Source organism: Cervus elaphus, chromosome 33, assembly GCF_910594005.1.
Source record: "Cervus elaphus chromosome 33, mCerEla1.1, whole genome shotgun sequence".
NCBI lineage: Eukaryota > Metazoa > Chordata > Mammalia > Artiodactyla > Cervidae > Cervus > Cervus elaphus.
The window spans coordinates 58,687,379-58,713,066 of record NC_057847.1 but is presented as its reverse complement, the minus strand read 5'-3'; the positions used below and the strand labels follow the sequence as shown (position 1 = coordinate 58,713,066).

General features: G+C 37.1%; 1 long non-coding RNA gene across 1 annotated transcript; it reads left to right on the top strand.

The window, feature by feature from the left end:
- Positions 1–601: 601 nt before the first annotated feature.
- LOC122688499 lies at positions 602–24,601 on the top strand. The gene is made up of 3 exons (XR_006339494.1): positions 602–612; positions 2,540–2,548; positions 24,460–24,601. It is a non-coding gene; the product is annotated as an uncharacterized LOC122688499 (long non-coding RNA).
- The last annotated feature ends 1,087 nt before the right edge of the window (positions 24,602–25,688 follow it).

Below are 25,688 nucleotides of genomic sequence, written 5' to 3'. Positions count from 1 at the left end.
ACAGTTGAAACTTGAAGTATGGAAGAAAGAAATTAAATGAGAGATGCCTTATTGGAGCAATCTAACTTATGCAAACCTGGAAGCTAATAGCCAGACTTCCCTGTCATTAGAACTACTTCACAGACAAAAGCACTTGCTATCTTCTATCTGATGGCACAGCAGGCTCCCAGCAGTTTGAGAAAAGAAAGATTCAAACACAAGCTCACTTTCATTCTTGAATTGTTTAAATTTAGAAACTGATACGAAATTGGAAACGTAATGACAAAAATATTCTATTTGAAAAAAATAAAAACATACATTTTAATGCTATATTTAGACAACATTCCTTTTCTCTGCAATCAGAAAAAGATGGTTCTTCCATAAAACTTTTAGCAAAAAAATTTTTATAGTGTATTCTGTTAGCATATGATTAACTTAATTGCTATACATATGACTACACACTATATAGTCCTTATCCTCTTATTTTCATTCTGACTGACACACGTGCCTGTTACAGATGGGTTGAGAAAAACCACCACTTTTCAGTCCCCAGTCTCTGGCACAATTCTGTTTAGCTATGCCCCACCATCAGTTTAATTGGGAGACTCCTTTGTGAAAATACAATTTATGTATGTCTTATTCAGGTTTTGTTTTTCTCCTTTCTCTTTTCAGTAAAGTAGAATTTGGAAAAGGAAAACATTTGTATTATACTTGTCTCCAGTTTCTTAATTCAGTGATATATTTTTCTTGGGGTATATTACGTCAAACCAAGCGTAACAAAAAAAAAAGAAAAAAGAAAAAACCTTGAAGAAAGTCAGTAATTGTGGAGAATGTTAGGGTGCAAATTCAATGCATTTCTTGATAATACCTTTTTTAATATCTGCTATGGTAGCCATCAAATAGAAAGTTATTTCTTCAAATACAAGAGTTCAGGGATAAATGTGCCAATGGGCATAAAATTCTGTAAGGTTAATCACGGCGCTTCACTCTCCAGCATGTGTATACAGCCCCTCCTGGAAAGACTCTGTATAGTTATAATCCACTCCTCCAGCTTGCTCTTGCCCTAGTGACATGGGATAGACTCACACGAGGAACTCCATTCTCAGGTTCTTTCATATAGTTCATTGAACTCCGTCTAGCACTCATTTACTAAATCATCTCCTCGATTGGTCTCTGGCAGCCCCGGGTGTGACTGATCCTTAGGTGAGGACCTGGTTTATCTACATCACACAGAGCTAGTTTGGTCTTAGAAATTAGAATATTTTTCTTTTACTAACATAATATTTATTTATCAGGCCATCAATGCTACAGTTGTCTTTGTTTTTCCAGGTAAACTAAAATTACAAATACAAGACTACAGCCACAATGTCATCATTGATATTAACTTTTAAAACAAGTCAAAAATAAATCATTTTTTAAAACTGCAGCACTTATACATAGGTCTCAATGGCTTCAGCTTTCATTAAGAATTTGAAGGTGTCACAACTGATAAGAAAGCAATAATTTCATTAAAAACGCCTGATTTCCAAATGGCATTTAAGCAAAGAGAGATGGAGATAAAACCAAGCAAAACTGAATAGGGTAGCTGGTTTCATGGATTATAAATGATGTACCTGTTGGCAGAGTTTTGAAGTATTTTTTCAAGTATTTTTTTAGATTAGGCATGTGTGTGGTTTGTTTTCTCAGTTACTGAAGTGAAGTGAAGTTGCTCAGTTGTGTTCGACTCTTTGCGACCCCATGGACTGTAGCCCAACAGGATCCTCTGTCCATGGGATTCTCCAGGCAAGAGTACTGGAGTGGGTTGCCATTTCCTTCTCCAGGGGATCTTCCCGACCCAGGGATTGAACCCGGGTCTCCCACGTTGTAGGCAGATGCTTTACCATCTGAGCCACTAGGGAAGTCCTAGCAGAGTTATAAAACAAGAAAATAAGGTAATTGAACTGACTGCAGGAAGGGAAAAGTTATGTAAATGAAGAGAAGTTTATTAAAATAATCAAGACAAAGAGATTCACTGATTTAGAAGGTAGCCATTTTTCACTAGATGGTGTAATTAATACTTTTCTTTTGCAAACTATTCTTTCAAAGGGACAGTTCCACTTGAAACAAATTAAGGTGGATTTGTTATCAATATCAACACAGGTTGAAGTTTCAAAGCAATACTATAAGTAGCACTAGTTCTAGAAAGATACTCTAAAAATACATGTTGGAAATTCTCAGAGAATATAAAGTAATATGACTCCTATCTTCCCCCCAACTACCAAGTTTTAGAAAGTACTCTAACTGATGATACAGGGTCAGTAGACCTCACTACCTCCCTGTCTGGAAATGCTGCTTACAGCTAAGGCCTCTTATGTATGAATTAAGGTTTTATTCATCGGTATCAGCCCCTTGTATGGAGCACTCCGTGTTCATCAGCTAGATTCAATGGACATTCTAGGGAACTCCGCTATGGTGTGGGAAAAAGTTCTAGCTTCAAGGAGTGTATAAGTTATATAAGATTATTTAAAAACTAAGAAGTGAAAAGCAAAAGTAATTTCTCCCACTTTCATGTACCTGAGAGCATATATATGTACATTGACACAACCATAGGTATTTCATATCTATGAAATTCTAGTAAAGATAATGAATTCATTTTTATTTTTACAAAATTAACTGAATTTATACATGGCAGAGGAGAGTGAAAAAGTTGGCTTAAAGCTTAACATTCAGAAAACTAAGATCATGGCATCCAGTCCCATCACCTCATGGGAAATAGATGGGGAGACAGTGGAAACAGTGTCAGACTTTATCTTTTTGGGCTCCAAAATCACTGCAGATGGTAACTGCAGCCATGAAATTAAAAGAGGCTTACTCCTTGGAAGGAAAGTTATGACCAACTTAGATACCATATTAAAAAGCAGAGACATTACTTTGCCAACAAAGGTCCGTCTGGTCAAGGCTATGGTTTTTCCCGTGGTCATGTATGGATGTGAGAGTTGGACTGTGAAGAAAGCTGAGCGCCGAAAAATTGATGCTTTTGAATTGTGGTGTTGGAGAAGACTCCTGAGAGTTCCTTGGACTGCAAGGAGATCCAACCAGTCCATCCTGAAGGAGATAAGTCCTGGGTGTTCATTGGAAGGACTGATGCTCAAGCTGAAACTCCAATCCTTTGGCCACCTCATGCGAAGAGTTGACTCATTGGAAAAGACCCTGATGCTGGGAGGGATTGGGGACAGGAGGAGAAGGGGACGACAGAGGATGAGATTGCTGGATGGCATCACCAACTCGATGGGCATGAGTTTGAGTGAACTCCAGGAGTTTGTGATGGACAGGGAGGCCTGGAGTGCTGCGATTCATGGGGTCGCAAAGAGTCGGACACAACTGAGCAACTGAACTGAACTGATATACGGCATAACATGAATGTCCTCTTCCAAAGAACTTACTTTTTCTAATGATGCACTTTCCAGTATATTTCTTTTTTTAAATATAATTCTCTTTATTTTTTATTTTTTGGTTGAGTCTTTGCTGCTGTGCAGGCTTTTCTACAGTTGTAGTGAGCAGGGGCTACTCTCTAGTTGCTACTCTCTACTCTAGTACGAGGACCTCTCATTGAGGTGGCTTCTTTTGTTGAGAACAGGCTCTAGGACGCATGGGCTTCAGTAGTTGTGGCTTCTGGGCTCTGGAGCAAAGGCGTAGTTGCTCCAAGGCATGTGGGATCTTCCCACTTCAGGGATGGAACCCACGTCTCCTGCATTGGCAGGTGAATTATCTACCACTAAGCCCCCAGGGAAGCCCCACTTTTCAAGTGTATTTCAACATTCCTTTCTTATGGAACCAAAAAAAAAAAAAAAAGTCTTTGGCTTTTACTGTGACCTCATTGGCAGAGAATAAACTCATCTGCATGCATCATTTCTGCATGGGGGGTGGGATGTTAAAAGTAAAAACTCTTGAGTAGATTACTGACCTCGAGCAACTGAGGCCAAGAGATGTTACAGTACTTGACCAGGCCCCCAGAGTAACTTCCTGGAGGAGCTTGACTTTGAACTCTGCTCCTAGTCACTGCACTGTACTAGTTCTCCAATAACTTTTCAAACAAGATATTTAATTTGATCTTCAGTGATCAAAGAGTTAGCTGTTTAATCATAGCTACTTTTTTATTCACTTTATCCCCACTTAGTCTGCATGAACATGATTTGTTTGAAGATACAACATGCTTTTTAATCCTGATTTTGCATGTATATTTATGTATCTTGGAAAAAAGACAATTTAGGTATACATGCCAAATTAATGAGTTACAGTTCGGATGGTTTATTCTGTGGATATAGACTTTCTAGTTATAGCCATGACTTTAAGTACACTTCTGTTTTATTCCATTGAGTCAATTGCTGTAACTGAATAAATTGGATCTCATCTAGGGAAAGTCACAATTCATGGTGCATTTTATTCCAAAGTTATTTCTTGAAGTGAGAAGAGACAAGGACAGAAAGTCAAAGATTCATAGCTAGATTTGTTAAATTTTAAATGTAAATATTCCACACAGTTTAGTACAACCCACAAAAATTGTGACCATACTAAATTTATCACTCTTTTAGACTTTTGTTAATGAAACTGAAAGGTGATAAAGAGATAGCTCAAAATATACATTTTTTTTTCTGTTTCTTTTTCCTTCAGTGCTACACAGTAGGATCCTGTTGTTTATCTATTTTATATATAGTAGTTTGTATCTGCTAATCTCAAATTCCTTATTTTTTCTCTCTCACACCCTTTTCCTATTGGTAACCATAAATTTGTTTTCTATGTCTCTGATTTTGTTTCATAAATAATTTCATTTGGGTCATATTTAGAATTCCACATATAAATGATATTGTATGGTATTTGACTTTCTGTTTCTGACTTACTTCACTTAGTATGATAAGCTCTAAATCCATCTACATTGCTGTAAATGGCATTATTTCTTTTTTTTTATAGCTGAGTAGTATTCCATTGTATGGGTGTGTGTGTGTGTGTGTGTGTGTGTACATATACACACACACCACATCTCTATCTGTTCACCTGCTGATAGATATTTAGGCTGCTTCCATGTTTTGTCTATTATAAAAAGAATTGCAACAAACACTGGAGTGCTTGAATCTTTTTCAGTTAAGAGATTTCCATGGATATACACCCAGGAGCAGGATTTCTCAATCATACAGAAACTCTGTATTGAGTTTTTTAAGGAATCTCCATACTGTCTTCCATAGTGGCTGCATCAATTTACATTCCCACCAACAGTGTAGGAGGGTTCTCTTTTCTCCATGCCCTCACCAGCATTTGTTATTTCTAGACCTTTTCATGATGATCACTCCAATTAGTGTGAGGTGGTAATTCATGGTAGTTTTCATTTGCAGTTCTCTAATAATAGCAATATTGAGTATCTTTTCAAGCCCCTACTGGCCATCTGGATGTCTTCTTTGGAGAAATGTCTATTTAGGTCTTCTGCTTATTTTCTTGATTGCTTTGTTTTTTCATATATTCTCTTTATCCAAATGTTAGACAGTAAAAATGTAGAGTTTGCTATTTATTTATTTATTTTTATTTTTTTAGAGTTTACTATTTAAAACAACTAGGAACTCATAATGAGATAAACATTAAGACTCAAATAGATAAATGGGTGAGTATGCAATTCACAGAAGATAAAACTGTGAATATAATTTAAAGTATATTTGATCTTACCTGTAAGCACAGAGATGCAAATTAAGGCCTCACCTCTTCTTTTTTGTATTTGCAAACTAACAGAAACTAATAGATAACACTCAATAATGGTGAATATATAATAAGACAGAAATCCTAAAGCATAGCAGACATGTTATAAATATAGTTTCTCAGAACTTAATTCAAGAGACTGACTTATAAATGTTTGTGATTTTTTATTCTAGTATTTTAATTTTTAGGATGGCATCCCAAGAGACAATCAGAAACATAATAAGCATACCTACAAATAGTTTAAACATTTTTAAGATGGCATTTTTATAAACATTTAAAAACAGAGAAAACTTAATTCCACAAAACAAGGGAATGGTTCAATGTAACAATGAATTATGTTATAGTTATGGAATAGTATATTATAAAGTCATTAACAGTTATTAAAATTATGTTTATAAATGCTTAACATAAGAGAAAATCTTTATAACATTGTTTTTAAAAGTATTAGAAAGATATAATCTCAATTCTATAAAATACATACATTATGTGGGAAATCAGGATTGCAATAGTGCAGGTAAGAGTAAATCTCTCTCATTGGTGGAATCTGTAGGTTATTTTACTACCTTCTTTATCTTTTTAAAATTTGGGAATGAATATATAGTACTTTCAGAATGAAATATTTTATGTATGTCTACGCATATGTATGCATGTATATACACACATATACAAATACAAATATATATTTATAATTCATAAACCTTCACTATTTAATCATTACTCCTCTTTGGTTAACTTTTTTTTTTGTCTTTCACACTGACATTTTTATCTAGTTTCAGTTCAAAAGAACACTGCATTAATAAATACTTCAAAAGCATACCATTGTTCTCTCAATTTCTCAGGCTACAAAGCAGCTTTTGCTTATCAAATATTAATAAATGATTGGTCAATGCTTCCCTTTTAAAAATTTATAAGTTCTTTTTAATCTATTCCTTTTTGGTCTCACCAGATAACTTCAGTTTTGAAAAATGTCATCCCTCCAATTTGGAATGTGTTTCAGTTTATAAGCATTGATTTTCTAAGACAATAACTTTATCTACTATCAAGTTCATTGACCAAATATATGGCTCTGTTCTTAATCGTCAACAAAACTTCTGACTTTACCATAAACAACAACTTCAAATTTTCTACTCTTTATTTACATTGAAAAAAGAAACTGACTTCTGCAAAAAACTAAGCATGATTCTCTGAAAGTTATATAGTCCAACATTTCTGTAGACCAAGTGATTTGTCAAATATTTTTTAGGAGAGTAAAAGCAGCTCTTAAAATTGTACACTGAATCCAACCAGTTTGTGCTTGTATTGCTTCCACTTCAATTAGCCCCATGCCTCCTCTTTCTGAAGGAAGCCTCTATACAACACTTTCAAGGGGCTCTTGGAATCTACAGAACATCATCTGAAAAATGTTGCTCTGAACTATTTAATTTATCAAACAGCATAACTCACAGTGCAAATGGACCAAATTTCAAGCAAATTATGTTTGCTATACTGCCTATGTTATATTCACTATAAAAAATAACACTATAAAATGTCTTATTCTATCCAGAATGACCATGTTTCAAGTGAGAAACCTTAAATAGGGTTAGGTCTCTCAGGTCTAAATTTCAGGAAAAATGTACTTTCCTCTGAACAGACAGTTCACTCTAAGGACACTGTGACTCCAGGTCATAGCTTCTCTCGCAGCATTGGCTGTAAGAAGGCATATAGAAATGAACACTGTACTGGATGTCATGGTATAAATTCTTGTGAATCAATATTACCTCTGATACTGCTATATTTTCACTCATCTTTCCCTTCATCCTCATTTGTTTTTGATACTATTTTTAGGATCAATGAAAATAAAAAACAAATTTTATTATTTTCTAGTTTTAGTGAGATATAATTGATGATAACACTATATTAAAGTGTACACTATAAAGATTTGATATATGTACATATTGTGTGCTGGTGGCTCAGGTGGTAAAGAATCCACCTGCAATGAGAGAGACCTGGGTTCGATCCCTAGGTTGGGAAGATCCCCTGGAGAAGGGAAAGGCTACCACCCACTCCAGTATTCTGGCCTGAAGAATTCCATGGACTGTATAGTCCACGGGGTCGCAAAGAGTCAGACACGACTGAGCGACCTTCACTTTCACTTTTTTCACATAATGTGAAATTATTACTACAATAAGTTTAGAAAGTATCCATCACCTCAAAGAAGTTACAATTTTTGTTTTCTAGTGATTAGGACTTCTAAGATTTATCCTGTTAGCAATATTCAAATATAGGCATACCTCATTTTATTGTGTTTCCCTTTATTGTGCTTCACAGATCCTAGGTGTTTTGCAAATTTAAGATTGGCAGCAACCCTGCATAGTCAGATGACCTATTAGTAAATTTTAGCAATAAAGTATTTTTTAATTAAGGTATATACTGTTTTTAGACCTAATGCTCTTACACACAACAGGCTATAGTATAGTGTAAACGTAACTTCTCTATGGACTGGAAAAGCAAAAAATTCCTGTGACCCACTTTATTACAATACATATTTTATTTCAGTAATCTGCAACTGAACTTACATATCTCCAAGGTATGACTATATATAATACCATTTTGTTAACTACAGTCATTATGATCTACATTACATCTTATAACTTATTTATCTTATAATTGGAAGTTTGTACATTTTGATCACTTTCATGCGTTTCCTTCAACCCCCAGCTCCTGTCTCTGGCAAACATAAACCTGTTCTCTGTATAAATGTGTGGTTTTTCATGTTTCACATATAATTTTAGATTACGGAGTATTTGTCTTTGTCTGGCATACTTTACTTAGCATAATGCCTCAAGGTCCATCCATGTTGTCACAATTGGTAGGATTTCCTTCTTTTCTACGGCTGAAGCACATTTTCTGTCACATCATGTTTTCTTTATCCATTCAACTTCAGTGGATCCTGGGGTTGTTTCCATGTCTTGCGCTAAGTTGCTTCAGTCATGTTCAACTCTGTGTGATACCATGGACTGTAGCCTGCCAGGCTCCTCTGTACATGGGATTCTCCAGGCAAAAATAATGGAGTGGCTTGCCATGCCCTCCTCCAGGAGATGTTCCTGACCCAGGGATCAAACCTGAGTCTCCTACATCTCCTGCATTGGCAGGCAGGTTCTCTATCACTAGCACCATCTGGGAAACCCTTCCATGTCCGAGCTTTCCTAACTGCAGTAAACATAGGTATGCAGATATCTCTTTAAGATAATGATTTTGTTTCCTTCCAATATATGCAGAGAAGTAGGATGGCTGGATCATATAGTAATTCTATTTTTTATTTTATGAGAAACCTTCCTAATGTTTTCAAAAATGATTGTACTAAAATACATTTTCATCAACAGTATACAAGGGTTCCCTTTTCTCCACATCCTCACCAACACTCCTTTTGTCTTTTAAACAAGTCATTTTGATAGGTGTGAGATGATATCTCATTGGGGTTTTGATTTGTATTTCTGTGATGATCAATGTAGTTGAGCAAATTTTCATGCACCTGTTATTCATTTCTGTGCATTCTTTGGATTTACGTCTATTCAGGACCTTTGCCCATTTTTAAATAGGATTATTTGGGCTTGTTTGCTTGTCAACTGTATGAGTTATGAGTTCTCTGTCTATCTTAGGTATCAACCTTTCATAACATATGTATTTGAAAATATTTTCTCCCACTTGGTAGGTTGCCTTTTCATACTTTTGATGATTTCTTTTGTTGTGCAGAAGCTATTTTTTTTTCATTTATTTTTATTAGTTGGAGGCTAATTACTTTACAATATTGTAGTGGTTTTTGTCATACATTGACATGAATCAGCCATGGATTTACATGTACTCCCCATCCCGATCCCCCCTCCCACCATAGTCTCACTATATCTGCTTCTGATGTCAAATTTTAAAAAAATCATTGCTAAGACCTATGTCAAGGAGCTTATCTATTTTGATTTCTTTTATGAGTTTTATGGCTACATTCTTCTCTAATTCATTTTGAGTTTATTTTTTATGTGTATTTTAAGATACAGGTCCAGATTTGTTTGCAAGTGGTTATCCAGTTTCACTAACATGTTTATTAAAGAGATTAATCATTTCTCCATTTTTCCTTAGCTTATTTATTGAAAATTAGTTGATCATATATGTACAGACTTTTCTAGGCTATCTATTCTGTTCCATTGATTTATGTGTATGTTTATATACCAATACCATATTATTTTGATTACTATAGCTTTGTACTATAATTTGAAAACAGGAAGTGTGATGCCTCTGGCTTTATTCTTCTTTCCCAGGATTTCTTTAGCTGTTTGGGGTCTTTTGTGTTTCCACAAAAATTTTAGATTTTTTTTTCTCTATTTCTGTGAAAAATGCTATTGGGATTTTGCTAAGGACTACACTGAATCTGCAGATTTGTTTTGGATAGTACGGTATGATCATCTTAACATCTATGAGTACAGAATATCTTTCAATTTTTTTCATCTTCAATTCTTTTCTCAGTTCTAAGTGTACAGATATTTCACTTTCTTGGGCAAATTTACTTCTGGGCATTTTATTATTTTAGATGTAACTCTTTCTTCAAATAAGCTTTCTGCCCCTTTCTCTCTCTCTGCTGTTGAAACTCCTATTATATAAACAATAGTCTACTAGATGTTGTCTCATGAATCCCTTAAACTATCTTCACTCTTTTTCTTTTTTTCTCCTTTGAGATTGGATGAACTCTATTGCCTTATCTTTGTGGATTAAAAAAAAAAAAAGTTGCTGTCAGCCACTGCAGCCATCCTGATGGTGAGCCCTGAGGGAAATCCAGGATGGAGAAAAACAGAACACTGAGTCTAGATAAGATACATATCAACGAAATAATTTCAATTATCCAAATTTCTTATCAGGAAATCCCTTTTAGTGATTAGCAGTAATCTTTTAAAGTTCAACCACATGTTTTCTTTCCAGCAAAAAATTATATATGCTGGTACCTCCTTTACCTCTTTAGAACAGTTCCTCAGAGCTATCTGAGAGGCCGTCTTCTGGGCTATAGTCCTCAGTAATGTCCCCAGATAAAAAGAAGTATCAACTTTTAGACTATATGGACTGTATGTTTTGTTTTATTTTCAGTTGACATCTTTGAGTTTGATGTTGTTTTCTTTTGCTTATTAGAGTTTTCTGGGCTTCCCTGGTGGCTCAGACGGTAAAGAATCTGCCTGCAATGCAGGAGACCCGGGTTCAATCCTTGGGTCAGGAAGATCCCCTGGAGAAGGGAACGGCTGCCCACTCCAATATTCTTGCCTGGAGAACTCCATGGATAGAGGAGCCTGGTGGGTTACAGTCCATGGGGTCGTAAAGAGTCAGACATGACCAAGCAAATAACACAGTTTGCTACTGAACCCCTCTACTGAATTTATAAACGTAGTTACTGTATTCTTCAGCTCTGTTTTCTCTTTGGTGCTTTCTAATTTTTTTCTGTGTCTGTTGAAATTCTCACTTTGTTTACAAATTGTTCTCCTGACCTCAGTGAACATTTTTATGACCATTATTTTGCACTCTTTATAAGGAAAAGCAACTATGTTCTTCTTATTTTATTAAGATCTGTTTCTGAAGTTTTATTGTGTTCCTTTGTTTGGAACATATTCCTCTGTTTCTTTATTTTCCTTGGATTCCTGTGTTGGTTTCTGCACACTGATTTAACAGGCAACATTCCAATTCCTGATGGAGTGGTCTTGTGTAGGAGATGAAACTTATTGTTCAACCATGCCCTAGCTCTTAGTTTGCTCTCAATCTTTTTTGATTGTTTAAGCAGTCCATTCTGTTTTCAATGGCTCCCACTAATTTTGAGTTTGCGCTAAAACCTGTCACTGTCCCAAATGGAAGGATCTCAGTCAGCATCAAGAGGTTGACTAGAAGCTGATATTGACACAGTCAATTTTGAAGTATTTAACAGACCTCTTGCAAAGAAAGACTAGGCAATGGGCCTTTTCTCTTTTCTCTCTGTGCTATGCCCTGGAGGAGGGGTATATGGTTAAGACCTGTTTTTGGTGTTGCTGTTAATAATGCTATGGGTCCTGCAACTGCAAGCCCCATAAGACACCCATTGCAGTTGTTCACTTGTCAGTCATTCCAACTCTCGTGACCCCATGGACTGCAGCACACCAGGCTTCACTGTCCTTCACCATCTCTCAGAGTTTGCTCGAGCTCACATCCATTGAGTCAGTAATACCATCCAACCATCTTGTCCTCTGTTGTCCCATTCTCCTCCTGCCATCTATCTTTCCCAACATCAGGGTATTTTCAAATGAGTCAGCACTTCGCATCAGGTGGCCAAAGTATTGGAATTTCAGCTTCAGCATCAGTCCTTCCAATGAATATTTAGGACTGATTTCCTTTAGGATGGACTGGTTGTATCTCCTTGCAGTCCAAGGGACTCTCGAGAGCATTCTCCAACACCACAGTTCAAAAGCATCAATTCTTCGGTGCTCAGACCTCTTTACAGTCCGACTCTCACATCCATACATGACCAATGGAAGCACCATAGCTTTGACTATACAGACCTCTGTCGGCTAGAGCCAGGCAATTAACAGGTGCATCCACTGGACAGCAACTGCAAAAGTTGGGAAACAGACATATGCCCAACCTCCTTCCAGAGAAGCATGGGCTAAAGGGAGAATGTGGAGATGGCATCTGCCATCCTTTTTTGTCTCCAGGGGGGACTGCAGTCAACTCTTAGATATGTGCTAAGTCAGAAGTCTGACCATAAAGTAGCAACTTTCACAATACACAAATAGGCCTCCTTCAGATAAAAATTGTAAGAAGAGTACTTCTGTCTGCCCCCTCAAGGCTAAACCCTGGGCGGAAAGCCACACAAGTCCTTACAAAACTGTTCGGAACCATTTTTTGTTTGTTTGTTTACTATAGTCTTATGGGTTTCACAGATGCAAGCTCCATTAATTTTCACAGCTAGGTTTTTGTGGGCTCCTCCCTCGGGTGGGAGTCATAAAGGTTATGGTTCTAGATGTCAAGTTCAAACACTTAGTGCCTCAGAGAGAAGCTGAGGCTTGTAAGTTACTTCTCAATTGTGTATCACTGTGCCAAGGATGGGGTTTATGACAGAAGTGTGTCTCAAGGCATTCCTACCTGTTTCGATGTGGGTACTTTCTCATTCATCTGTGTATACATGTTGCTCAGCCATTTTCTGGATTTCTGTCAGAGGAATTGCCCCATATGTAGCTTTAATTTTGGTGTGTCCATTGGAAGGACAGTTCAGGAGCCTCCTCTGTCATCTCTTTGGAACTTCACAAGACTGTTTCTCAGCTTTTAAAAAATGTGTGTGTGTGTGTGTGTATGTGTGTGTATTTTTTTTCGACTGCTCTCATAAAATTTAAAGCTACCTTTACTGCCAGTATGTCTCTGAATGTATTGAGTGAGTGAAGTCGCTCAGTTGTGTCCGATTCTTTGCGACCCCGTGGACTGTAGCCTACCAGGCTCCTCCGTCCATGGGATTCTCCAGGCAAGAATACTGGAGTGGGTTGCCATTTCCTTCTCCAGGGGATCTTCCCGACCCAGGGTTCGAACCCAGGTCTCCCGCATTGCAGGCAGACGCTTTAACCTCTGAACCACCAGGGAAGCCTGAATGTATTAGCATTCATCTATTCATGCATATATTTGTTCAGAAAACCATCAGGGAATGCCTAGACATGTCCAACTCTTTGTGTGAGTGGGTTTACAACAGTGAACCAGACTCAGCTCTTAATCTAACAGATTCAAGGAAGCCCATTTACTACAACTACCAAACATTACTCTACTCCTATTTTACCCATATCCCTGAGCCTTTCAACAGTACTCTTTAATAAACTTTAAGGCCCTCAATGAATTAAAATCAAAATTGAAATCTATTTAACTCAGATAAGCAAAATGAAACCAATGTAACTTTAAATCAATAAAGCTTATGTGCTTTCTCATTAGCCTTTTAAATACACTGTATGATTTCATTTTCTTTAATACATTTTGTTAAAAACCATTCAATGAGATAAACTGCCACCAAAATTAGCCTTGAAAGAAAACTTCAGCTTCTTCTTAAAGAAAAAGATAATTCATCTTTTCCCAAGCCATGTATGTGTTCATTGTATGACTGGATCAGAATATCAATAGCAATAAGCCACAGAAATAAATTTGCTTGTTAGAGAAAATTTTTAACATCTTTAAAAATATTTATAAACCATTTATTAAATGACTTCTAACCTGGTTTTAAATTAAAAGAAGATGATTAATAAATTAATATTTTATTTTAAAAAAATATATGGAATTTTTTCCACAGTCAGGTCCCCAATTTAAGTCTTCAGTACTGTTCACTGCTTGAGACTTTAAAGAGAAGAATAAAGATTTATATTTTACATAGTGATGATATGCTTGCAAATGTTAGGATACAAACAAGATAAAAAATTAAATCATGTAGATTTTAAAATTAACACCTTCTTCAAATAAATTTTCCCCTTTAAAACATAATCACTCATCCTGAGACATCTTGTATTTTAACAATGATGTAAGAATGCATATTATAATCGATCAAGGTCCTTTGTAAAATTAATTTCAACATAAATTTACATTTACTGTCCCTAGGAATCTCTATACGGAAGAAAAATTATGAACAAACAATTTTTTTTTGTATTTAGAAATCAGTAATATAATAAACTCTCTCTCCATTATCCTTTTCCTAAGAACAAAATTCTCCTAACTGTAAAGTCTAAAAAGCTAGAGGAACAGGGTAAAATACAGAGATTACTGTTGCTTAATGACATTTACACTATTAAAATTAGACTCACTTGACTTCACTTCAGTTGACTCCTCTATTTTATAAATGTCTATAAAAACGATGATACTTCTTATACCACAAAATTGGAATGGGTTGCCCACATCACTTACCTGATCCAGAAGCTCAGATTGTACCATTTTTTTAAAAGATTCATTTTTAAGAGTCTAAGGACTGACATGAATTACTCAAAATTTAGTAGCATGATTTGGCACAATCTGACAGGGGGTTGAACAAATCAAAAACTGATAAAAATATGCCCCTGCAATTTTATATGGCAGAATAAAAAAATGTTTTGTTAACTATGTCCTTCTACTCTAACTTGTTGAAATAAAAAACTGCTCTGTCCATAGTCAGGAATAAACAGAAATTATTGCAAATGATGAGACTATAGTGGCTGCAGTAAAATGACTGTTCATATGTTTTCTTATTTGCTTCTAGTAAATGAGTGTGATTTGAGCAAATAAATCTTAAAAAAATTGGCAGTCATTGAAAATATAATTTTACCGTTAACATACTTCACAAACTAAGGATAATAAAGCTAATTTCTGTATTGCTATAAAGCCAACTCATCTGTTTATAATCACGTCAACCCAAATAAAGCTGAGCTATACATGAATCAAAAGCAAATATAGCTCAAAAGAACAAAAATACTTTTGATATTGGTTGATTGTTTATAGACACACAAACTGATCATATAAAGAGATATCTTGTGGATTATCCTGGGATGCTACACTCAGCCTTGTCCTTTTCAAAGGTGCATCAATCAAGCAGTGATAAATGTAGTAGAACATTAATAAAATGAATGCCTGACTCAAAAACAGAAGAGAATCTATACAGATTACAGAAAAAAAAAATCTAAAAAAAAAAAATAGAGAGAGATGTGCTTAACCAGAGTAATGATTAACAAAACACATTTAAATAGATTGTTAATAACAGCTACCAGTCATTGATCTATTATTATATACTAAGCATTATGCCTAACACTTTAAATGTGTTACACATTTTAATTTTTACAAAACCTTTTCAGGGTATTTAATATCTGCTCAACAAATAAAAATAAATAAATAAAAGCCCAGAATTTTTTTTTAACAACTTGCTCCAGTTCAGACAGATCAAAAGGCAGCATTCAAAGCTATATGGGGCCACAAAGCCAGTATTTTATTCCCTGTGGTACACTGTACCTCATCATGTGGTACACTGTATCTCATCTAAGTCCTGGAGACCTCTCAGTTCAGAAAAGGATACAGAAGACAGACATATGAAAACAGGACAGAGATTTTAGTTTACAGTATGGTCAATATAAGTATCATATACTTGCAGAAAACAGTTGAAGCATCCTAGGCGTCAATTATGAAGTGTTAAGAACAAAGAATGAAACAGTCCTTAATTGATGATGTCAATGCACTTTGTTTGGAATTCTACACTAATCTCTAGGAGGTGCATTTTCAGAGGAACACTGACAAGAAGCAGAGCTACCATGAAGCACGGATGATGAGAATATGGTAACTGTTATTGTCACAGCTACCTTTCATTTAACATGTGCTAGGTACCTCGTGCTGTCTTTGTTCTTTATACAGTTTTCTCATTTAATCCTTGCAATATTCCTGGAAGCTGGGTGTGATTATCCTCATTTTATAAGAAAGGAAACCGGAGCTAACAAAGATTATGTAATTCACCTAAAACAATATAATGTTAAAAAGATGAGGAAGCTTAATGTTAAAACAACAAATATTAGAAGAACTAAGCTTATATTGTCGTACAGTCCCAAAGGTAAGCTAGAAGCAACTGGAAGGCACCAAGACAGTTTCTTACAATAAGAACTTTCTCTTGACCAGGCAAGTTGGAATATGTAATATTAAGCCACACCAAGATGATGATTTCCCAGTTGATGCTACCCTTCCCCACATTGTCTCATTTCTGACTCAAGGAGTTGTTTTTACCCAGTGTTCTCAGCCTGGAGTGCTCTCCCCTTACATCTTCTCTCCAAGGAGGTAGCATTTGAACTGAATCATAGTGATAAGGGGTATCATCTTTGATTATTCCTGAGAAAATAATCCTGATCTCATCATCACATTGGCCTTGTTTATTTATTGTTAACCTGTTGATTTGTCTTTCTTCCCCACTAGAATGAATGTTCCAAGAGAACACAGTTAAGAACTGTGTGAGGCACAGAGCAAACATTTAGTGAATATTTGTTGGGTACTAAATAAATGTTATTGCAGCTACTCATGCCTTAAATAGAGTACCATTAGACTTAGTTCTCATTCACTCAGAATCCATCACTCTCATTTTAGTCTAATAAATAATGAAGGCACCAAATGCAAAATGTGCAAGAACTGTACCAGGTCCCCCAAAAAACTGAAAAATTTTATACTAGTCACACTAAAATAATGCGTAGGAATGCACATGAACAAATGAATGTATCATCATATTGTAGAATTGATAAAGTTCTGCATGAAAGTTCAGTTCAGTTCAGTCGCTCAGTCACATCCAACTCTTTGCGACCCCATGAACCACAGCACGCCAGGCCTCCCTGTCCATCACCAGCTCCCGGAGTCCACCTAAACCCATGTCCATTGAGTCGGTGATGCTATCCAACCATCTCATCCACTGTTGTCCCCCTCTCCTCCTACCCTTAATCTTTCCCAGCAACAGGGTCTTTTTAAATGAGTCAGCTCTTCCTATTAGGTGGCTAAAGTATTGGAGTTTCAGCTTCAACATCAGTCCATCCAATGAACACCCAGGACTGATCTCCTTTAGGATGGACTGGTTGGGATCTCCTTGCAGTCCAAGGGACTCTCAACAGTCTTCTCCAACACCACAGTTTAAAAGCATCAATTCTTCAGCCCTCAGCTTTCTTTATAATCCAACTCTCACATCCATACATGACCACTGGAAAAACCATAGCCTTGACAAGATGGACCTTTGTGGACAAAGTAATGTCTCTGTTTTTTAAAATGTAGTCTAGGTTGGTCATAACTTTCCTTCCAAGGAATAAGCGTCTTTTAATTTCATGGCTGCAATCACCATGATTTAAAACCATGGCTGCAGTGATTTGGGAGCCCCCAAAAAATAAAGTCAGCCACTGTTTCCACTGTTTACCCATCTATTTGCCATGAAGTGATGGGACCAGATGCCATGATCTTAGTTTTCTGAATGTTGAGCTTTAAGCCAACTTTTTCACTCTCCTCTTTCACTTTCATCAAGAGGCTTTTTAGTTCCTCTTCACTTTCTGCCATAAGGGTGGTGTCATCTGCATATCTGAGGTTATTGATATTTCTCCTGGCAATCTTGATTCCAGCTTGTGCTTCCTCCAGCCCAGCGTTTCTCATGATGTCCTCTGCATATAAGTTAAATAAGTAGGATGACAATATACAGCCTTGATGCACTCCTTTTACTATTTGGAACCAGTCTGTTGTTCCATGTCCAGTTCTAACTGTTGCTTCCTGACCTGCATACATGTTTCTCAAGAGGCAAGTCAGGTGGTCTGGTATTCTCATCTCCTTCAGAATTTTCCACAGTTTATTGTGATCCACATAGTCAAAGGCTTTGGCATAGTCAATAAAGCAGAAATAGATGTTTTTCTGGAACCCTCTTGCTTTTTCGATGATCCAGCAGATATTGGCAATTTGATCTGTGGTTCCTCTGCCTTTTCTAAAACAAGCTTGAACATCTGGAAGTTCATGGTTCACATATTGCTGAAGCCTGGCTTGGAGAATTTTGAGCATTACTTTACTAGCATGTGAGATGAGTGCAACTGTGCAGTAGTTTGAGCATTCTTTGGCATTGCTTTTCTTTGGGGTTAGAATGAAAACTGACCTTTTCCAGTCCTGTGGCCACTGCTGAGTTTTCCAAATTTGCTGACATATTGAGGGCAGCACTTTAACAGCATCATCTTTTAGGATTTGAAATAGCTCAACTAGAATTCCATCACCTCCACTAGCTTTGTTTGTAGTGATGCTTCCTAAGGCCCACTTGACTTCACATTCCAGGATGTCTGGCTCTAGGTGAGTGTGAGTGATCAGTTAGGTCAGTCTTAACAAAAGTTAACTGTTAACTGAATGTAATATAACTTTTCAAAATCCACACACCATGATCTTTATGTGACCATGTGTAGGCAACATGGCAATAAGATGATATTCTTAGTGCATATCTATGAAGACTAAAGGCATGTGTTAGGACTATGACAAATCTCAATTTCCTAATGTTTATTATGTGTTTGGGAGAGCACAGAATGTTACATGTGTATTGTCTCTTTTAATTCTCAAGACACACCTATGAGTTAGTATGTGTAAGTAATAATTCTCCCATTAGACAACCAAGGAAAGTGAAACACACTGGACTTAAAATTACCTGGAGTTACACAGTTTGTAGGGCTTCCCAGGTGGCACTAGCGGTAAAGCATCTGCCTGCTAATGCGGGAGACATAAGAGACACCAGTTTGTTTCCTGGGTTATTAAGATCCTCTGGAGGAGGGCACAGCAACCCATTCCAGTATTCTTGACCAGAGAACCTCATGGACAGAGGAGCCTGGAGGGCTACAGTCCACACATTTGCAGAGTCAGACATGACTGAAGTGAGTTAGCATGCATGCACATAGTTTCTAAGTAACAAAGTCATATTTAGACTTTAGGTCATTCTGATCCCAGAGTCTCACTACTAAATGCTAATCATTATACAATCTCATTCTTAATGTCATTAAAGTAAAAGGGAATACATCCAACGTCTCTCAGAGCAGAAGCATAAAACTGTATATTATTTTTTTTTCTGAATTTGAGATTTATACCTCAAGAACTCACTTTTGAGGTCAACTTGAACTAGGCTTTTCTTTTTTAGGTTCTAACAAATGCGTTAGGAATTATCATAAGGAAAAGAGAGCAAACTGTACCTCTTGGCAGTGAATGAGTGCTATATCTATTTCATTTTCCTCTTTTCAGAAGTTCTCCAGTGTTTAAGAGGCTGCTCTGTTGAAAAGGAAACATCTTATGCTACGAGGTTACAGGGCAAGCAGTAGGATCAATGGACAGATGTTACAGAGAAAGAGATTTTGGCTTAATGTGTGGAGGAAATTTCTATCGGGTTAGAAAATGAGCTGCCTTGAGAGCTGTGACTGCCATACTAATGAAGAAATACTTTTAAACACAGGGAAACTATTATCACAGTTATGATAAAGATCAGTAAGGTTTTTCTGAGAAGGTGTGTGTATGCGTGCTAAGCTGCCTCAGTCATGTCCGGCTCTTGGCGACCCTATAGTCCATCAGGCTCCTCTGTCCATGGGATTCTCCAGGCAAGAATACTGTAGTCAGTTGCTATGCCCTCCTCCAGGGGATCTTCCTGATCCAGGGATCAAACTCGTGTCTAATGTCTCCTGCACTGGCAGGCAGATTCTTTAGCACTAGCACCACCTGGGAAGCCCCCAGTGTCACCTGGCTATGTCCAAATAAAATTTTATTTACACACAAACAGGCTATGGCCTGATTTGGCTTGGGGATAAAGTTTGCCAGCCCCTGTTATAGAACATGTTCATCCTAATATGCTAACTGCTGTAACAAAAATCTTTATATTTCAGTAGCTTAATACAGGGAATTGCAAATCATGACCACAGGCCTACCAGTCACAAAGCCTGTTTTAATATGAATACTTTTTTTTATGTTCTTGAAGATCTTTGAGAAGAAGGAAGAGAAGGAGTAGAAGAGTCAGAGACTGGGTCCCACGAAGCCTAAAATACAAAGTGGGCCATTTACAGAAAAAAATGTGCCAACCTTAACAGATGTGCTTTGTTTGATAGCTTTCCTCCAAGGAGACTCAAGGTTTCAGACTCTGCACATTTGTAATGCTGAGTCTTCCACATGGGCCAACAAGTCCACCATGGTGTGGGGAGGAAATCATGAGAAAGATACACAGCATACATAACTCTTTCTGAAGAAGTGATATTCATTTTCCTCACACTTTGTTAGCCAGGATTAATCATGTATCTGCTTAGATATATACAGGACTGGAAACTACATGCTTGGCTGAAAAGCTTTCTCTTCATATTACGGAAAAAGACCATGAATCCTCAGTGGTCACAGAATTGCTTGTACCACATATATGCAGTGCAGACTGAGGCTTAAAATAGATATACAGTAATAGGCATTTCAATTATAAGATATAACCTTGTTTCCACATTCCCCAATGTTGCAGAAATATAAAATCTATCAGTTAGACAAAGACTAATTCTTCCTAACACAATCCCCCATAACTTTTCTTCAATCAGAAATGGTACGAGAGTTTCCCAAACACAGCATCTAATAAGTTTTGTCTCATAAAGCTTTTCATGTACTTATGCCTATAAGGAAGACTCTCAGTACTATGCACTTGTATGAAAAAACTACAAGTTTGAGTCTCATAATATGTCAAAGGAATTAGAAATGATACAATCATTTTTTGGTCTGAATTTTTAAAAAGCATTTGGTTTTAGAATATTTTAATTTAGCCTCTCATTTCTATTTTTTCACCTCACTGTCCATACTCTAACTCATGCTTTAGCAATTAATTCCCAGTTATTAAGTTTCTAAAGCTACCAGCAACAAAAGATAGAACCACAATTTTTCAAATTATATTTTTTATCACACTATTGTTTCAGTGCTCCTTCTCATAGATTCTTACAAGGAAAGAAAGAGACAGAAATGGGGAGAGAGAGAGAAATCTGAAATAAATCTTGCTTCTTGCTGTAGTAAACATCATTAAAGGTGTGAGAGACTAATTGACAGGACTTTAAAAATGAACCTCTATTTTAAGGGAAAATGGTGTAATCACTCAAATAATTAAGTGAAAAGAAGAGCATGAGTAATAGAACCTGCAGACAAGTGATCAACAAAACAGCCATTAAATCAGACAAAACTAAGGGATAACAGAAAGGACCAAATGGTCTATTGAGAAAATGAAAGAAACTTAAAATTAATCTCCAGGATTTATCAAGACAACTTAAGTAATAACAAGTGTACTATGTGATTTAATACTACTGACTCAAGTTACTTGAAAGAAGACTTCGCTTTAAGTCACCAACACCATATCTGTACTGTGCACAATAGCAAAGTTGTTAAATGGCAGTATTCCAGAGTTAGCGCAAAAAGTCTCTGAAGTGCAAAAAGGATGTAGAGTCAAGGTAAGAAATACCCAGTGACTGGAAATAGTCACAAGGAGGCCATTGCTATATTTCTTAACTGCTTTAATAAGCATAAAGTGCTGCAGCATGTCAGGTATCTACATTAAAGACATGTTACCATTAGGTTTATAATATATTCCAGGTGAGAATAATCAGGAAAACCTTTCTTGAACTTGGTTTTCTTAAGATTTTTTTTTTTAATGTTTCATGTGAGAAACCTCAGAGATAATCACCAGGCAGTCAAATAGATCCTTGGAAGACCGATCATTTTGTTATAATGCTATAAATATTGGTTTGAATGTTGAATTAGTGGGTTTATTTGTTGGAATGAAGTCAAGAGTCAAACAGCTGGGCACATCTGGAGTCAACAAATCAGAACCTTAGCTCCATTTGACTGAATGACTGAACGAAAGGAAAATCACTGCTTTTTCTTTTTTCTTAGTGGTAGCTTGAAACAAAGAAGGTACTCTCTAGCAAAGCTGTCACTGCTGTCCTCACCGGTGCCTGCTGATTGAAAAGCTGCCTCTTTCTCCATTGGGAAGAACTACCCAGGGTTTCTGGGACACAGGCTGCTTAAGATATTCTCTTCCACCTAAATTAGTGTGGAGTGACTACCTCTAGACTCTGAAGACCATGGATTACATCCTCTGGCTGGGAATGTGGCTTTCCTCTATTTGTCATGGTAGGAGACAGCAATACAGTGATTTGTGTTTCTTTCAATATGTTATATTAGTACAATTAAAAATGAAAAGAGCTTAGGATCAGTACGAGATCCATAACCTTTTTTATAATCCTTGATAACCCTGTGATAACTCTGGGCCATTCCAATCACCAGCACTGTCTCCTCCTTAGACAGCAGCACCTTCTCCAGCACATATTTATCCCTTCCCTCAGGAAGAATTCTGCCCTTCTTTACCAAGAAAAAACAAACAAAAAATGTTTCAGCTTTAAGCAAAAAGGTAGACACAAGAGAACAAAGTATCTGAGATAGACTGACCTTGTGTGTTTTAGTCACTTAGTCGTGTCCAACTCTTGTAACACCATGGACTGTAGTCCACCAGGCTCCTCTGCCCATGGAATTCTCCAGGCAAAAATACTGGAGTGGGTAGCCATTCCCTTCTCCAGGCTATCTTCCCGACCCTGGAACTGAACCCAGGTCTCCCACATTGCTGGCAGATCCTTTACTGTCTGAACCACCAGCGAAGCCCTAGATGGACCTTAGGTCCTTCTTATTCCTTGGAGTTCCTTTCTATTTCCTAGATGGGATGCTGCACAATTCATAAATTATTGAACAAAACCAATTAGATCTTCAAATTCATTCAGCTGAGTTTTGTTTTGTTTATAATAGATTTGATGGCAGTGGTGGGATCCAAAATGAACTTCTGACGGCTGCAGGGACGATGAGAAACACACATGTAGTACCCCATGAACTTTCGAGTTCCCTGCTTGTCTCTGTTTCCAAAGGCCGTGGGTAAGTTCCTCTTGGTTCTGAGCTCCACTCTTTTTGTTCCGCTCCCAACCTAATTGGCTTTCCATAGTTTTCCATTTGGTTGGAAGCCCTTGGTTCTGCCCCTACTTTCTAAGTTGGGAACTGCTGGTAGCAGCTGCAATTCCCCATTCATTTGGAATTAGTGCACAGATCCTACTCTCTGGCGTCTGCTGGTTCTGTCCTTTCCCCACTTTCCAAACACCTGGATAGAAATTGCTGGTGGTTTCTGGCCAGAATCAAACTGAGTTCAATTTAAAAAAACAAAAAACAAAAAATAGAACAGAACTGAACTGGGTCCAGAACTGGACTGCGTCTGGATTGTGACTAGGTCTGACTTAAGTTGAAATGGGTCCAGTGTCTTTTATGCAAATAAAGTCTACTGTTAATGAGAATCTCAGAAGACAAAAAAAAAAAAAAAAAAGGTGGTAAGATTGGTGAGAACATATCAAGGATTTAAAAACTGTTATAGTGTTTGCTACCTAACTCAAAGACTCCTGTACTAGGATAAGTTAGTCACAGAACAGGTTAGATTAATACTAGATCATCCACCAATCTCCAGGGAAATTTTGCACAATGGAGCATGCTGTAAGACATCATACAATTTCCAACCCAGCTGTATATTCCCATGAGGTATTATTTTATCTCTAAGAGACCCAAAGGCTTACTTAAATAAATAAGTAAATAAACCAAGAAATAAATAAAACGGGATATTTTATTAAATTAAATTATTTAAATCCAAAGAGTTAGGTGTGTCACCTTCCAACACATCTGCTTAAGAATTATGGTTCAAGAAGCTACAGATATTTATCATACCAGCTGGAATCAAAGACAACCTAGAATTTTGTGTCCTGAGAACTTTGCTTCATAACCATCAGAATGCATGAATGCTTAGTGGCTCAGTTGGGTCTGACCCCATGGGGTTGCAAAAAAAAAAAAAATTCCTCTGTACATGGGTTGTTTTCCAGGCAAGAATACTGGACTGGGTTGCCATTTCTTCCTCCAGGGGATGTTTCCAAACCAGGGATCCAATCCAAGTCTCCTGTATCTCCTGCACTGCAGGCAGATTCTTTGCCTCTGAGCCACTGGGCTTCTCAGAACCATCAGACTGGGGGCCTCAAAATAGGACCAGGCAGAAATGTGGGTCCACCCCATTTGGGACTAAGGGCCCTACCAAACTGCTGCCAATCCTCTGGGAAATGATAATGACCATTATGAGGAATATTCCAATTAAATAAGATCATTTAAGAAATGTATATAAAAGTCAGGGCTCCCTAATTAAGCAAACAGATTGAGATATCAAGTTTAATTGTCACACAGTAGACTCTAAAGGTGCTTCCCAGGTTGCGCTAGTGTAAAGAACCCACCTGCCAATGCAGGTAGACATATGAGACACAGGTTTGATCCCTAAGCCAGGAAGATTCCCTGGAGGCGGGCATGGCAACCCACTCCAGTATGCTTGCCAGGAGAATCCCATGGACAGAGAAACCCGGCGGGCTATGGTCCATAGGGTGACAAAGAGTTGGACATAACTGATATGATGATGTACATGCAGAGACTCCAAAAGGCTTCAAGATTCCAAAATAGCTTCACAAAAGAATTGGTTGCAAACACTAATAAAAAATGAAAGACAGAAAAGGCATCCAAAACAAAAGATAAAAGACTGACACCTCCTACTACTCCCCTCCCTCCCACTTTACTTTTCATTTTACTAGTCTCTGTCAAAATGCCTTTCCACTCTGAAGAGACTACCATAAACAAAAATCGAGCAAGTCAGTGGTGTTAGAGAAATCCCTAAATCTACTTGTGAAGGAGGGCCATATGTGGCCCCTCCCAGAGTTGCTGAGACTCTGTGGGATTTTATAGAAAACTGCTATATTATTTCCTCAAACTGATAAGGTGAAACAAAAATTAAAATTAATAAAACCCTTGCTAAATTCTGACAGATATCACAGCTATACTTAAAATCCCACTTGGAACCTGTAGATGGTATCCTAGAAAAACTGACAGAAGCCAGTGAAGGGTGAGAATTCCAAGTCAGCTCTCCTGATTCTCTCTCTATAAACCTGGTAGAAAGAGGAAAAGAAAACATCTTTGATGCCCTCTTTGGGGATGCCTCTTAAGCCCAGCGAGCTGTTTAATCATGCCAGAAATATTCACTGTTTGTGCCGGCTCAAACCTAACAAAATATTCAAACAAGTTTCATAACTTTATGATCAGAAGTTTGACAGAATTAAAAGTTGATATTCAGAAACTGATAGGAAATTTTATACCTTCTCCCCTAATGTAAAATAAAACTATGTGGGGAGCTGAGGGGTGGGGGCTGGGGAACTTCCAAAGCCTTTGTAAAAGAATTAATGGATAGATTAACCTATGATGTCATTTAAATTGCAACCCAGTTTCCAGGAATTAATGGCAACTGTCTTTATTTTACAGTCTTTGGAAAAGCAGATTTGTGGCTGCATAAACGATCTAAAGTCCTACCTTGCATTCTTTTTTTACCCTGTGCCTCTGAGCCACCAATATTAATAAAAAGCTTCAGCCATCTGAGCAGGTAACCT